At 54.7% G+C, this 11,150-nt stretch overlaps 2 long non-coding RNA genes across 2 annotated transcripts; both read right to left on the bottom strand.

Annotated features, from left to right (window-relative positions):
• Window positions 1–1,554: 1,554 nt before the first annotated feature.
• LOC138438996 (uncharacterized) lies at window positions 1,555–3,536 on the bottom strand. Its single transcript, XR_011256524.1, has 2 exons — window positions 2,444–3,536; window positions 1,555–2,346 (listed from the first exon to the last, which is right to left on the bottom strand). It is a non-coding gene; the product is annotated as an uncharacterized lncRNA (long non-coding RNA).
• A 1,678-nt stretch (window positions 3,537–5,214) lies between these two features.
• On the bottom strand, window positions 5,215–7,476 carry LOC138438997 (uncharacterized). Its single transcript, XR_011256525.1, has 2 exons — window positions 7,273–7,476; window positions 5,215–6,288 (listed from the first exon to the last, which is right to left on the bottom strand). It is a non-coding gene; the product is annotated as an uncharacterized lncRNA (long non-coding RNA).
• Window positions 7,477–11,150: the final 3,674 nt, after the last annotated feature.

Genomic DNA, 11,150 nt, shown 5'->3' with positions numbered 1-11,150 from the left:
CACACAGACTTCCCCCAGGGCAGGCACACACCCCAGGATGGACAGACATCCCCCAGGGCAGACAGACACCCCAAAGCAGAGAGACACCCCCCAGGGCAGACAGACGCCCTTCAGGACAAACAGACACCCCTCAGGGCAGACAGACACACCCAGGGCAGATAGACCCCTCCAGGGCAGACAGACACCCCCAGGGCAAGGCCCTGCTGTTTGCCCTGACCCTAGTAAGGTGCAGATACACAGCTCAACACACTGGTATCATGACAGTGTTTGAGGGTGTGGCTGCGCACGCAGGCATATGTGTGTACTCATGAGTGTGCATGTGTGTGAGCATGTGGGTCTGAGCATGTTCGTGTACGCGAGTGTACATGTGAGCGTGTGGGTCTGAATGTGTGTGTACTCGTGAGTGTGCATATATGGGAGTGTGTGGTCTGAGAGTGTGTCTTCGTGTGTTCCTGTGAGCGTGAATGTACATACTTAGGAACATGCGGGTCTGAGCATGTGAGTGTACTCGTAGTGTACGTATGTGTGAGCGTGTGCGTCTGAGCGTGAGTGTACTCGTGTGCGTACGTGTGTGTGGGTCTGAGCGTGTGCTCTGTGACTGGTGTGTGGGCATGTCTGCAAGTATGCTGCCTGAGTTGTGTGTGTGCACACGTGTGTCTGCGCGAGCGGCGGGGACTCGGGGTTGGTGGGGGGGGCGGAGGGGGCAGGGGGTGGCAGCCAGATTCCGGATTCTGCCGGCAGAGCGGAAGTCAGCCGTCCCCCTGTAGAGAAACGCCGCGCCCCCAGGGAATGCAGGCTGTCCGGTCCTCACATCAGCAACAGCTCCTCTGAGGACCGGTCTGGAGAGGAATGGAGCAGAGAGGGCACTGACGCTGGGACACATGGGGGCTCGGGGGGGACCGGTAAAGCGGAGGGGAGGAGCCTCAAGGGGGGCGGGAGCCCCTCCCCACCCCGCCCTGCCCCGCCCTTCCAGCCGCGCCTGGGGCCACCCTTAGTAAGATTCTGTATCTTCAACCCCAAAGCGGGATTTCCAAAGCTCCGAATTCCCCATGAGCTTCTTGTGTGTCTTCATAAGACTTCATGGCATTAACCTGACAACTGAGGCACACAGTGTGCCCTCCACTCGGACCCAGCAGTCGCTGACATGAGTTGACAACGCACGTTAGACACCGGAGTGCGTGTGCTATAGATTACAAGTGACATGGTGCACAGTGCAGGCGCCCAGCACTTACAAGTGTCCGGCGGACAGCAGCTCTTACACGTGTTATCCGATCGAAGCTGCCTAACTTACCTGTGGGGGCACAGGCAGGGGTTTCCACCCCACCTTGGAAGGAAAGCTATGACCAGCCTAGACAGCATATTGAAAAGCAGAGACTTCACTTTGCTGACGAAGGTCCACACAGTCAAAGCTGTGGTTTTTCTAATAGTCATGTGTGGATGTGAGAGTTGGATATTAAGAAGGCTGTTTACGGAAGAATTGATGCTTTCAAATTGTGGTGTTGGAGAAGACCTTGAGAGTCCCTTGAAGTGCAAGGAGATGAAATCAGACAATTCTAAAGGAAATCGACACCAAATATTCATTGGAAGGACTGAAGCTGAAGCTCCAATATTCTAGCCACCTGAAGCAAAGGGCCAACTCATTGGAAAAGACTCTGAGGCTGGGAAAGATTGAGGAGAAGGGGACAACAGAGGATGAGATGGGTGGATGGCATCACTGACATAATGGACATGGGTTTGAGCAAACTTTGGGAGATGGTGAAAGACAGGGAAGGCTGGAGTGTTGCAGTCCATGGGTCGCAAAAAGTCAGACATGACTTAGTTGAACAACACAGTCCTTCCTCAGTGGTGGTTTGCTGAAATGTCAAGGCCTGCTGCTGTCTGATGACGCCTTCGAGATTAACAACGTGTGCAACTGTGTCCCGAGTGCCTCCATGAGAAGTGTCAGACACACCCCATCTCAGAGACGTCGAGGGTGAAAGAAGGACCTCACAATCAGTGTGCTCAGCTCACTGCAGGTGTTGTTCCCTTTTCTTTTATTCTAGGTTGTGCTGGGTCTTCGTTGCGAGGCGAGGACTTTCTGTAGCTGCAGTGAGCAAGGACTACTCTTCGCTGCAAGACACGGGCCTCTCACAGCAGTGGCTTCTCTCGTTGCAGAGTAGACTCTCGTTGCAGAGTCTCCCAGACTCTAGACGCAGGCTCAGTAGTTGTGGCCCAGCCTTAATTGGTCAGCAGCATGTGGGGTCTTCCTGGACCAGGGATTGAACCCATGTCCCCTACATTGGCAGGCAGATTCTTGAGCACTGGGTCACCAAGGAAGCCCATAGATATCTGTCTTCTCTAGAGAACCTGAAATTTGTTTCACAAAGGACAAGAGATATAAGGCCATGTTTTATAAAAATCAGTATGGAAATTTGCATACATATATTAAAAATGCTTTTTTAACCTGAAACCTGGGGTTTACAAGTCACCATGAAATCCAGGAGGAGGAGTGTGGAAGCTGAGGCCCAGAAGTCACTGACGTCCAGTGTGACCAGAGGGCCCTTCATACGTCGATTCCCCACCGGCCGTCTCAGAAATCACCTGCTTTCTACTGAAGGGCTGACAGCTTTGCTTGGTCCCTGGGCCTCAGGCCACGTCGGTTTCTGGGCCCTGAACATGGGAAGACGTGTCTGTGGGTGGCGGGACCCCAGCTTAGCTCTACCGCTCCTGCCCAAGTCGGGACCCCTGAATTCCAAGGCGCCCCTGGGGTACCACCTGGGGACAAGTCCTACCTGTTCACTTATGAACTAAACAGCTGTGGAGTCACAAGAACAATCCTGGGCCCTCCAGATACATCAGGGAAAAATCAGAAAACATGCCCTTCCTTTCTAGAACATACTTACAGAGTGAAGGTGGGCACGCAATCAGCAAAATAAGCAAAAGGGATGCGCTATTGTGTGTGTATTAGTCGCTCCGTTGCGTGTGGCTCTGCGACTGTAGCCTGCCAGGCTCCTCTGTCCATGGGATTCTCCAGGCAGGAATACTAGAGTGGGCTACCATGCCCTTTTTCAGGGGATCTTCCCGACCAAGGGACTGAACCTGGGTCTCCCAGTGATAAAGTCTACAGAGATAAGCCAACAGGATAGGAGCTCTGCTTCTAACCCCAAAGGGACAACCACAGACCGCCTGGCTGTGCCCCTTGACAGGTGTGAGGCAGGGAAAAATGTACCTGGTGTCTCTTCCAGGCACTGGACACAGGCACCCCGGCTGTCACCATACAGGTCGGCTCCAGGACCCCCAGGCTTTCTGCCTGGAGGAACTTTCCAGACCTCAGTGCAGAGGCATGGACCCAGTTCTGCTGGGCTGGGCAGACTGGGATTTGTGGGACCAGGATTCTGGGGAGGACAGAGCTACCCACAGGAGGAACTCCAAACCTGTGCAGAGGGTCCCCGGGAGCTTTCAGAGGGTTCAGACCTGACCCAGCGGAAATGTCGCAGAACGTGCTGGTGGCCCGTGTGAGACCCCCGGCCACAGGAACCCCGAGCAAGGGCCATCCGAGATGGGCCGAACCAAGCTGGAAACCAGGTCTCAAGAGGCTCATGAGACCAGAGCTCAGACACCAGGCCCTTAGGCTGGCTGCCTCCAGAATAAAAATGAGCATTCTTTAAATGTCAGGACAACAAAATTCAGGCTCCCAAAAATGTGTTCAAAGTATCTCAAGTACAATCTGAAACTGCTGGACATTGTAAGAAAGAAGAAAGCGGGGCAAAAACTCCCAGGAGAGTAACAGTGTAAGGGGAGTACAATGATGGAAGCAAGGGAAAGGAGAGATCATTCAGAGACAGCAATCGGAAGGTGGCCGCCTCCACAGAGGCCTGAGCGTGGAGAGGCCGAAACAATGTCCGTGGACAGAAGGCAGAGCATCACAGGGCCAGGACGAGGGAGCGCAGTCCCACGGGAAACCTGCAGACCCGAGGCCTGGAGGCTGTGGTCGGGGGGTTTAGCCTGGGTGAGATGAGAAATGCCTGGAGCGCCCCCCACAGAGGAGTGGGCTCATCTGACCTTCACCTTGAAGACATTTCCAGCTGATGTTTGCTCACGGCCGGTGGAGGGGAAGAGTGGGTGCAGGGAAACCATTGGAGCCCAGGCTGGCCATCCAGGTGGGAGGTTGGGGGCGTCACTGGGGTGGCGGCTTCGGGCTGAACAGGAGTGATTCCAAGGGCATTGGAGGGTACGGTCGCTGGGTGCACCATGGTCAGAGAGGAGGGGGAGGCAGAGAGGGCGCCGGAGTTCGGGATCTGGGCGCCCCCAAGAAATGAGCTGCCGTGTCCCGAGATGGGGCTGAAGGGCAGAGGTCAGAGTTCAGCTGGACCGAGTGTGAGCTGGATATCTGGGTGTCTCAGCAGAGACGCAGGCTCAAGTCTGGAGTTCAGGAGAGAGTCCACGGGAGGATGAGGGTGCTCAGGGGCCCGTGGCTGACCTTTCAGGCCACTGAATGGCCTGAGTTCACGGGGAGTGCCCGGACACTGAGACAGGACAGACCCAAGGGCTCCGGCCTTTAGCTAGAGGTGAGGCCCCACTGGGAGCCCAAGAAGCAGCTCCGAGGACCACCTAGAGGGGGCGGTGAGTGAAGTGAGAGTCACTCAGTCGTGTCTGACTCTTTGTGACCCCTTGGACTGTACAGTCCATGGAATTCTCCAGGCCAGAATACTGGCGTGGGCAGCCTTTCCCTTCTCCCCGGGATCTCCTCGACCCAGGGATCGAACCCAGGTCTCCCGAATTGCAGGCGGATTCTTTACCTGCTGAACCACCAGGCAAGCCCAGAGGAGTGGGATGGGGTAGGAGAGAGATGGAGAGAAGGCGGCGCCCTGGACACCAGGGACATCAACCGCTTTACATGTGCCGATGGCCTGAGATGAGTCCTGAGGCTCTATCCTTGAACTTGGTGACACGGGTACCAGGAACATCCTTAGCAAGAGAAGTCTTGTGGAAATGCAGGGGTCGAAACCCAGATTATTGTGGATTCAAGAGAGAATTTTCAAAAGAGAACATGAAGGCAGCAAAAAGAGACAGCTCTCTCAGTGACAGTGTCATGCTTCAGCCTTTTCGACCCCACAAACCTGTAGCCCCCCCAGGCACCTCTGTCCTGGGGATTCTCCAGGCAAGAGTACTGCAGTGGGCTGCCATTCCCTCCTCCAGCGGATCTTCCTGACTCAGGGATCGAACCCGCGTCTCCTGCACTGCAGACAGATTCTTTACTGTCTGAGCCACCAGAGCTTTACAAAAATGGGGAAAGAATTATGCATCGGTTGCTTAAAGTGGTTACAAGATCAGGGAGGACATTTTCTTTTTTCCACTGGAGGCTGTTTCCTGCACGTTTGCTGCTGAAAGGAAAGGTCCGGGGCAGAAGGGAAAGTCCTAGAGAGGAAGAGACCCACGCAGGCCCCGGGTCTTTTGTGTGGGGGCCGTACCGGGGGGGGCGCTGGCCTTGTAGGGGAGCACCGCGGGGCGGGCTGGGAGGCTGGGTGGTGAGGGAGCAGGAGAATTTATGCTGAAAGGGGAGCCCGAGAGGCCGTGGACACCGAGGAGAGGAGACGGGAGGGAGCCTCCTGAGAGCAACCCTGGCCTGACCGGGAGATGCAGCTGGGCCTCCCGGGCACCTGGGCTCTGCCCTGAGGTCCGCAGCTGCCAATTCAAAGCAGGCCCGCCAGCCTGGCTGCCCACTGCTGGGATGCCAGGCAAGTGTCCTGAGAAGAAGGGAATGGACTGGGAAGGCGGCCAAAGAGCCGGTTCCCAGCGGGAGGCAGCCAGGGGGGCGGGCTGAGGACGGGGCGTCTGGGCCCCTGCGGGCCTGCCAGTTGGGCTCAGGAGGTCAGGGTCCAGGAAGGGTCCACACAGGCCATGATCCAGGTCTGCGCAAGGGGCAGCCGAGGAGGAGGGGGAGTCACAGGACTGTCTCCATGTCAGATCACGTTGTTTGGTTCAGTCCAGTCGCTCAGTCGTGTCCGACTCTTCGACCCCATGAACCGCAGCACGCCAGGCCTCCCCGTCCATCGCCAACTCCCGGAGTTCACTCAAACTCACGTCCATCAAGTTGGTGATGCCATCCAGCCATCTCATCCTCTGTCATCCCCTTCTCCTGCCTTCAACCTTTCCCAGCATCAGGGTCTTTTCCAACGGGTCAGCTCTTCACATCAGGTGGCCAAAGTATTGGAATTTAAGCTCCTTCCAATGAACACCCAGGACTGATCTCCTTTAGGATGGACTGACTGGATCTGCTTGCCGATCATGTTGTGGAAACGACATTTCCTAATGTCCAGAGTGATGGTGGAGAGAAACGGGTGTCAGGTCAGCCAGCTGGGATGGCATGACCCGGGGGGCGTGATCCTAGGGGCGTGGCGACTCGGAGGGTGTGGCCTTGGTGTGGTCCTGGGGGAGGCCTTGACCTTGGGGGAAGGATGTGATTCTGGGGCTGTGACCCTGGGAAAGGGGGCAGCCCTGGGGACCCTGCGGCAGAAGGGACCGAGTGGGGGGTGGCTGGTAGCCCTGGGAGGGATGACCCTTGGGGTGTGGCCCTAAGAGAGGGCGTGACCCTGGGTGCGGGCTGACCACAGGGAGGACGGCGCCCTGGAGACGTGATCCCGGTAGCTCCTCCAAGGGTTCGGGCCTCAGGCAAGTAGCCCTGAGAAAGGGAGGGGGTCCTGGTCTCCAAGACCAAGAACCAGGGCTGTGGCACCGAAACACAGGCCCCCTTCCAGGTCTGCTGCATGGAGGGCTGAGGACTGGCCGCCCTGGGGGACTCAGGCTGGCAGGTGCTGGGTGGGTCCCATGGTTCCGCCCTCCCGGTGACCGAGGCTGGAGCATCCCAGGAGGCCTGCACCCTCGGGCAGGGCTCAAAGCTGGAAGCCGCAGCGGCAGGGCTCGGCCTGGTCAGGTAGGCCCCCACGCACCCCCCTGAGGACTCCGCCCCACCAGGCCGCCAGCAGGGGACCCAAGCCGGGGATCAGGCCCAGGTGGGTTGTTCTCCATCCAAACCGCTGCCCTCCTCGCCCACCTGTGCCCCTGCCCAGATCTTGGACCTTGTTCAGGCGCTGGAGGCCAGGCCCACCCACCTCACCTAGAGGCTTGAGGGCGAGGCTTCCCACACCCCGCCCCGCCTGCAAGCCCCCTTTATCACCCAGGTACAGGTGTGCCCGAGGGTTAGGTGGGTGCTTGGTGGGAGAAGGGGGCTGCACGGCCAGCTCGGCGTCTGTTTCCCCGTTTGGATCTAACATCAACGTCTCCGCCTCTCACCCCGTCTTCAGGTGACGCTGGAAGTGCAGCTGAGAAACTTGGCTCTCGAGCGTCACCAAGTCTTTGAGTCTGGAAGCCATACCCAAGCTGCAGACAAGTTCCTTTCCGTGCTTTCCTTCTTGGAGCCAGGATTCGAAAGCACTGCGCTCACATAGAGAACTGCACGACGTGCTTTTCCCTTCAGACTTGACTGTAAGTAATTTCCTGGAAAATGAGGAGATAGGCTTTTGAGGAAGAGCCTGTCAGATGAGAACGGAGCGAGAACGGCCCTTCCACAGGAGTGAAGGACGCACACACACTACGCGCCTCGGGTGTGCAAGGAGGCCCCGCGCCCGGGACACGCACACTCCCCCTGCAGCCCCGTCCAGGCCCCGGGCACGGGGCACACCGGTGCAGAGGCTCCGTCCACAGGGAGCTCCCCCAACTCAGAGAAGCCCGCTTGCCCCCCGACATCTCCAGGCGCTTTCAGTCCATCTTCTTGAGATCCCCATCACTCCAAGCAAAGGCCGGGTTGTAGAAAAACAGTGACTTATCCATGAAATATGGATTAAAATAGAAGAAAATGGTCTTTAATCACTAGGTACTTTAAAAACTCCATTAAATCAGATGAACTGATCTCTGTGAGACATCTCTTTCCTCTTAATCTGTGTTCCCCCAAACCAGCCTCTTTTCTCACCTTCTTCTTCCTTCCCTGAAACCTGGGCTCGTTCTCATCCACACCTTGGGGAGAACGGTGTTAAGATTCAGGCTACCTTTAGGGACAGGCCTCCTTCTGTCCTTAGTGAGGCAGGCGCGTGTGGACGCAGCCCAGGCCCAGCCTGTACAGCGCAGGGGGAGTGACGGTGTGTTTGTGTGTGTGGGGCGCTCTGGGGTTTTTTCCTCAAGCTTTTCCTTTAACAATGTTTTTTGGGGGGTGCTTTATTTTTTAAGTATTTTCCAAGAAAGACCATGAGTTATGAGCAGTTTGAAGCAACTTGGGAAGGGCCAAGGGTGCCTGGAGGGTGGGCACACAGCGAGGGTACATGGGCACATGCAGCTTCTTGTGACAGAAACAGGAAGTCACCGGGCGATGGCAAGCGACCTTCCCCACTTTTGGTGTCATGATCACCGATTTCCTCTGAAAAATGGCTACAGATTAGTTCTGATGCTTCAGAACGTTTAAAAGGAGAATGTAAGTCTCCCACTTCCAACTAACAAAACACAGTGAGCCTGCCTGCTTCATCAGTGTAGACTCATGAGGCCTGGACTGTGAGCAAGTCAGTCACCTTGACCTTCCACTGACTGGACACCTGATCAGGGCAAGAGTTGACCAGAGGGGGCGGGTCTGGGGGGCCTCAGGACAACCCCCGTCCACTGAGGGATGGTCCCAGTGCCTCTGCTCATGTGGGGAAGACGTGGGACGGACCAAACCCGAGTGGGAGAGAGAATAAAAGCTACGGACAAAAGCAGAAAGTGCAAGGCATTTATTAACACATCCTTCAAATTACAATACAGTTCAAAACACATTTCTTGGCATGGAATCACATAGATGACACACACAGAATACATTTTTCCAACTATGTCACAACTGCTCTTCACACATATTCCTGATAAAGCTGTCACAGTGATTAGTGCAAAGTGGAAAACGGGGTAAAACTAGGCAACATCCCTGCCCGCAAACGTGAGAGTGGTGGGCTGGGTGGAGACACGGAGCAGATCACCCAGAAGAAAGCAACTCGCTCAGCTCTTGATTCCTCAATCCTAGTGTGCGCCCCACAAACACAGCTGCAGACGCCGCGCCGAGCCGCCCAGGCCAGCTCGCGGCACTTAGCAATACGCTTAGGAAGGTCACAGCCAGCCAGAGCGGCGACAGAGCCCGATGGGCCGTCGCCTCCCAGCAGAGGAAGAGGCGCGCTACCACTAACACTGACGCACGCAAGAGAGGCCCTGCAAAAGGAGAGGGAGGGACAGAGGGCTGGTTAGTGCCCTGGGCGCGGGCCGGCCTCCGTGGGCGCCGCCCCTGGGGAGACTGCGAACAACAGGACCCAGACGCGACTCTGCCAGCCGGAGACCTGGGGGAACAAACCCGGAGTCAAACCTGTCAAAGCAAAGGGTGAGACGACGCAGCACAGGGGACTCGCGGCAGCAGAGTAGAATCCTCAACGCCAACACGGGATAGAGCAGCCAGGACAGAGTCACCGGAGGTGGCGGCGGGAGGAAAGAACGGTCAGCCGGCAACACAATGAGAGAAGGGCATGCTTGTGGGGACAGTGGGGGTGGGCTTGGTAGGGAACCCCAAGGAGAGGAAGGGGTGTGTGGGAGACCTGGCTGACGGGGCCCAGACTCTCAGCAGCAGGAGTGAGACCAGACAGGGAGCCCAGCAAAGAGAACCAGCTCAAAAATGAAAAGGAAAAAAAACAAATCAGATTTCAGGCTGCGTTGCTGGTGAACCTGAAAATTAAACAGCAGAATTAAAGCCTTAGAGTTAAAATCCTCACAGAGGAAAAAACAATTCTGGATCCCACACCTGTGAAAAGCAAAGCCGAGTTATCAAAACAAGTGGTTATTTGCTCTTCGGTCAATAGTTATAAATGTGTGTCATATAAATGTTGCTTTAAAAACATAAATTATATACCCTGAGACAACACTGCAGAGAGCACAGAACTTAAACGGTCCTTTAAAAATCAGGTTCCATTACGTGCCCTTAAAATGAAAAATAGTTTAAAAGAAAATCATGCTAGAAGAATGTCAAAAGGTCTACTTTCTAGAATATATTAAATTACTAAATACAAAATATATTAAAACAGTACATCTGTTTCTCCACTCTGCAGAAAGTGTTAAAATTCAAAGACTACAATCATGTTTCTTTTTAAAGGCCTGTACTTTTCTACATACCTTTCAAAATTAGTAAAATAAAGCACCAACATGAAGGCCTTTTTACATTTTAGTTGGTTAGAAATGAAAGCAAGAAGCAACTTCTCACTAAAAATGCCTCTTCTGCCTCCTCATCTTAATTAAAAGACTTGCTACCAAAATACAGCACAGAAAAGAGAGTTAAGATTTTCTGCACATTTCCTAAAAAGACCAGGTTTTTTACACATGTAAAACCAAAGACCCTTCCCCATCAAACACTACCAGCAGGTATACCGGGGATCCAATATGAATCAGGGAGTTGCTTGGTTCCAGGACACAGAACCATGGGCCCTTTAAATGAGGAAAATTAAACAGGTTGCAAAAAAACCTTACACAAAATCCTTAGGATTTAATAGTAAGTCAAGGCTCACTGCCTTTGCAGAGTTCGTATTTACTGATGTCCAAAACAACACATCATTCACATGATTTAAAAAGAGGTGAAAAGGCTAAGTTAACTGCTCATTAAGCACAGTAGAACATCTACAGTCTCCCTGTAATGGATGTGATTCCTATGGCTTCCTCCAAGGGGACAGGGGTGTCTCCTGGTCCCATTTCGTATCGTCCACCCCTTTGGTTAGTTAATTCCCTTTCAGAATACCGCCACTTAGAAAAATCTGTAAAAAAAATCAATCATGCCTTTCAAGCACCCCACACCCCCTCAGAAACAAAGGAGCTGGGCTGGGGTGGGGGGCCGGGACGGGATGCAGGTGGGAGCATGGTCTGTTTGACCACGGGCGGGTAGAAGCAGGGCTCCCGGTGGGGTGCAGCCGGGGGGTACGCTGCCACTCCAGGGACTGGGGGCAAGAAGCTAGGGGGCTCAAGGGCTCCACACCCCATGTGTGGCTCTAGGCGCTCTGCACACAGAACTCAACCAAAACCTGACTGTCCTCATCAGGGTCCCTGGCAGTCAATGGTCCATAAGCACACTGAGCTTACCTTCAATTTAACAACAGAGAAATTAAAAGATAAAAAGCAAAAAACAAACA

The sequence above is a fragment of the Ovis canadensis genome, chromosome 4, assembly GCF_042477335.2.
Source record: "Ovis canadensis isolate MfBH-ARS-UI-01 breed Bighorn chromosome 4, ARS-UI_OviCan_v2, whole genome shotgun sequence".
Classification (NCBI taxonomy): Eukaryota; Metazoa; Chordata; class Mammalia; order Artiodactyla; family Bovidae; genus Ovis; species Ovis canadensis.
Note: the sequence above shows the minus strand (reverse complement) of the source record. Positions and strands in the feature narration are given on the sequence as shown.